Source organism: Hydra vulgaris, chromosome 15, assembly GCF_038396675.1.
Source record: "Hydra vulgaris chromosome 15, alternate assembly HydraT2T_AEP".
Classification (NCBI taxonomy): Eukaryota; Metazoa; Cnidaria; class Hydrozoa; order Anthoathecata; family Hydridae; genus Hydra; species Hydra vulgaris.
Genome location: NC_088934.1, coordinates 31,965,853 through 31,971,203, shown reverse-complemented (window position 1 = coordinate 31,971,203; position 5,351 = coordinate 31,965,853). Strand labels below are relative to the sequence as shown.

Genomic DNA, 5,351 nt, shown 5'->3' with positions numbered 1-5,351 from the left:
GAGGACAAGAACTGGCAGAACAACGATTAGCCAGTTTTACATTGCGCCATTGTGATTTTGTCTTTGTTAACTAACTGGGTCACGCATGGGATTGTTATGGATTTTTTTCGGGCAATCCCATTTGTAGTCCCTATATTTTCCTTTATATTTAGACTTCCTAATTATTTAAAGTTATCTATAGCAGAATCGACTGTAATTTTTTGGTTAAAAATCGGCCTATTTTTCATTAGTTTAAGGATAATGAATTGAATTAAACAAATGATCATTGACAATTTAATTATTATTAATAAATTTAAGAAACAGGCTTAAATTTCAAAATATGTATTTACGCGACAAAAAGCAATTATTATGCAAAGATTTGATTCACAACCATTCGACAATGATGCTTTTATGCGATTCATATTCTATTGTCAACATGATTCGTTATAAATTTCTGCTTCAATTTGTAGCGTTAATTTCTTCTTTAGTGGTTACATCCGTGTTAACGTTAATAAAATAAAAATAAACATAAGCACAACTAAATAATTTATAAACTTTATAAATACATATATACTTTATTACATATATACTTATACAACATAGTAACAATATATATATATATATATAATGGTCACAGCATATAAACAACACGGTTACCATGTTACAATAACAATTGCTTTTATTATCGACGAAAAAGTTTAACCCTTTAACATCAAACCATAATTTCATAGACTTAAGTTAAGGATCTTATTATAACTTTGTGAACTAAAATGTAACGAATATCGCAATAAAATTTTACAATTACAAAAAAATGCAAGATACTTAAAAATATATTTATTAAAACATGCGTTACTTGGATTATTATGAACCAAAACTCCATTAACAATTTCATAATTTCAAGTACATAACACGCTGTGAAAAAATAAATTTATCATTTTATTATAAACAGATGACATAAAAATGTTGCCACAATATGATTACAATTTAAAGCATCTTAAACATTTTAAAAAAGATGCGCATTATCATTAAAATTTTTAAGATTGAACCTTTAATATTTAGCATTATTTAAAATATTTAAATTGAAATTCTAATATAATGTTTTTCATTATTGACAATATACAGATGAAACCTGTTTCTAACTGCAACACAAACTTGTCAGCAAGGGAACGGAAAAAGATATAATTTACTTTAAGTAGTATATATAAGTAATGTAATTTAAATAGTATATATAAGTATATATACTAATATGTTTGCTTATTTATATGTGACTAAATAATTATATATGTATTTATGGGTGAATATTTACATATGTATTAGGAAACTATTTTTTATATAAAAACTGTTAAAGCGGTTCTTGATGACAAGTTCTTATGATCTTCTGCGAGCATCTACATACTTATTTTAAAGTTAACAAAGTTTGTAATTCTTATTGTATGTATTTTATTTACTTTATTCATTCTTTTATCGTCAAACTTGTTTTGAATAAATAGAAAGAAAAAGAAAAAAATTACTTGTCTCTCAATCTTTCTAAATATTTTTATATACAGAAGCTATTTTACAAAACACAGTAATCCTAGTCATTAATAATATTAAAAATAAGGGAACAAAACTTTTTCTTCACTTAAACACTGAACACAGAAATATTAATAACTTATTTGATTAAGTGTAAACTTACCAGATTTAGATGAACCATTTAACTTGAGATTTGGCATTTTGTTTCAACATTATGTCTATTGCCATAGCTTCATTATTATTTGCTACTTTTATGAAGTGAAACATTATTCATCACAAACAATCTCTAAAAACAAAACATCAATACTATTAAATCTAATAATTGAAATTATTTACTTTGAGGTGTTTTCATATAAAATAACAAAATAAGAAAAAGTATTATTGGCATTTCTTTATAACGATTAATAAAAGCGTTTTAAAAATGAAATTATGAAGAAAAAATGACTTTGGAAGTTTGACATTAGGGCGAATCAAATACTTCTTAAAATAATTAGAAAAAAGAAATATAACATTATTACTTACATCATTATTTAGACCTCGCCTTGAATATTGAACCCATTAAGGAGTTTACATATACGTAAACATATTATTATGATTAAACAACTCCAACATATAGTTTAAAAAATTTATTATGTAAAAACTCACTGATAAACCTTTTTCTCCACATTAAAAATTAGAAGATCAAGAGGTGATGTGATACAAATGTACAGAATTATTAATGACTTGGATGTAATAAATTGGTATAATGCTCAAATCTTTAAAAAAAATTCTGTTACAAAAGACAACAATAAATAACATATAAGCAACAATCTAAAAAATCAAACAGCCAACATAATTTTTTCATAAATAGAATAGCCGACAAATGAAACCATTTATAACTAGAAGTTGTGAAAGCAAAAAACTTAATTATATTTTTAAAACTCTTCAATAAATAAAAACTAAACTGTGAAAAGCTGGTAAAGTCATCTACTTTTGTCAGACTATTCACTAATAATCACAACTTTGTTGAGTAATTTATATTTATTTATTGTATTTATAAGTAAACAAATTACCAAATTTATTTAGATAAAAATATCAAATATTGATTAAACTCCTAGAAAAAAAAAAAAAAAAATAAACTCCACAACAAATTTTTCAAATTATTTTGCTAAAAACACTTATATGCCCAAATCTAAATATATAGACTTGATAACTTTTCCTATCTAATGCCTCATATATTAATAACACTTAGGTATCCATTTTTTGATTTCAACAACTTTGCATAACACTATAATATTCTTAAGCTATATTTATAAAGAAGATTTTATCTTAATATTATTCCTATTGAACAATAACAATATAAAAGATAAATGTGTTAATAACACTCAAATTATATTTGAGTGTTATTAACACATTAAAAAAAAGTTAAGATTATTACAACAAAAAGAAAATTAAATAAAGCAAAATTATTCAAATAATCTGTACAATAATATACATATATTTAATATATTTCCTTTTCTATCAAACTAACATTTCTATCAGTTTCTATCAATATCTATCATTCTTTAATTGCCGTTGTTTCAATAAATTAGGTTTTAAGTTTCTCTAACCAGTTTAGCTTGGCAAAAAAAAATTAATTCAAACATTAAACCAACTTAATGGTTAATATTTGATGTAAATAGTTACGTTTGAGATAAATAGACTTGTAAACAATGTTGATACAACATGATCATTATGTGATTTGTAGTCTAACAATAGATCCTATACAAAACTTTATTTATTTAACAAAAGAACTAACTTACAATAATTTATTTAGAAGTTGTATACAATAAATTTCCTTTTATAAAATATTAATTTTTAAAATTCATCTAGAAATTATTATGAACGCAATGTAGAATATAAAACAACAGAATAGATTCTCACCTGAAAGTATTTTTTTAAACAATAAAGTTCTTAGATATATTTGTATGAAAAGTGGAAAAAATGACTTTCAAGATGGATGCGAAAATCTGCACTGTAAACGTAAATGCTCTTGATTGTATCATTATTAATTTGATTTTACAACTGATGGGCCAGTATCGGCCCAGTCTCTGTTGTTCTGCTTCGGCAAACCTTAGTTGTACCAATAATGGCTTTTTTGCGGCTACCCAGCTCAGGCAATTTTATAGAGACTCAACAATGGCCCTGTTATGGATTTCCAGATCTGACCGGACCTTTATCGGGCCTGTAATGAAATCGCTGGCATAGGCTAGCCATTATCGAACCAGTATATCCTTGCTGTCTGGGTTGTTTTCTTCTATGCTTTCTTCTTGCTTTCTTCTATGCTTTCTTCTATGCTTTCTTCTATGCTTTCTTCTATGCTTTCTTCTATGCTTTCTTCTATGCTTTATTCTATGCTTTCTTCTTGCTGCCTGGGTTGTTTTCTTTCTGTCTGGGTTGTTTTCTTCTACTTTATGGAGTAGATCGGAGTCTGTCGGCCATTTGGAGAGGTTAGTCAATTAAGTTTATTTAAGATTAGGCGCAAAAACAAATTTAGGAGAACGTTAAAAGTACATCAATTCTTTTTTCTGAAAAAAAAACAAAAAAATTTTTTATCAAAACATGTTTGCAATTGTGACGTTTTTTTTAAGATTTCAGATATGCATATGATTTGTAGAAACAAAGGTTTAATGGTTCAAATACTTTAAAAGAAAATGTTCACATTAGCGTACACCTTTTATTGAAATTTCTATCGCACTTTTATTTTAAGTTTAGGAATATTTAGTCCTGCATATTAAAAAAATAAAATGTGGAGTTTGTGTTTTTTCAGTATTTTATTTAGCTGTTGATTTAAATTTAAAATCAAAATTAAAAAGAAAAAAAAAATTTCGCAACTAATTATTAAGCATAAGTAATCATATAGCAGAGTAATTCAAGTTGCAGTTTTGTTACTACTTTTTTCAGCATTTTGTAATTAGTCAGTTGTTGATTTTGTTATTTATATTTCATCAATCTTTGTATATATTTAACTGGGTTTAGATTGGTTTTAGGCAAGCACGAGTCAAACAGAGCTTTTCGCAAAATAATCGATAATAAAAGTTAAATGTTTTTTATCTAATCAATAACTAAATATATTACAACATTAGTTTCTATAACGACACCATGCATGTTCAATTTTCTTACGTAAATTCCATAACCACCAATTATAAAATTAGACTATTTCAAAAAATTATGTTGAGCTTTATGATGTTTTTATGATTTATTAAATGACATGAAACAGCTTATAAGGTCAAGAAACCATATCACGGTTGAGTTAAAACAGCTACATGACTGTGTGTAAAATAACGAACTTGGATCATGATTCATTAAGAGGGTATACAATAAAAACCTCTAGTCAGAGTTTTACAAATAAAACCTTTTATACTTATAAGTATAGTTTATAAAACGTTTGATTTGTCTGACCAACAGTCCAAGAACCCATCGAAGAAGTTTGAGATTTCTTTTGATAGAAATTTTTAAATCCATTGTCTAAATCCAACATTTATGAAAAAGCTTTTTACTATAATAACTCTAACGTATAAACGCCGTTATAGCAAAAAACTGATTCTACTTCAAGGCTCCTCAAAAAGATTTTATGAACTGCAGTGCTGTTCACTCTTCGCAAAAAGGTTAAAATTTTTGTATTGAATTTTTTGAATATGGCAAAAAATTGACAACTTCCTTATGACATTTTTGTTTTTATTCTTTAGTTTATATTTTCGACATCTTTATAATAATAGTTTACAAATTATTTTCAGCAACATCTGACCGGAGCAGTTAGAAGTGTGATTGTTTAGCTTCGCTGATTTTATTTACAAAAATGTCGAAACTGATGAAATCCTTTTAAAGCATCTTGCGTCAGT

At 25.8% G+C, this 5,351-nt stretch overlaps 1 long non-coding RNA gene across 1 annotated transcript; it reads right to left on the bottom strand.

Annotated features, from left to right (window-relative positions):
- Nucleotides 1-259: 259 nt before the first annotated feature.
- Nucleotides 260-2,396, bottom strand: LOC136091559 (uncharacterized). The gene is made up of 2 exons (XR_010644079.1): nucleotides 2,137-2,396; nucleotides 260-1,777 (listed from the first exon to the last, which is right to left on the bottom strand). It is a non-coding gene; the product is annotated as an uncharacterized LOC136091559 (long non-coding RNA).
- Between the last annotated feature and the right edge of the window lie 2,955 nt (nucleotides 2,397-5,351).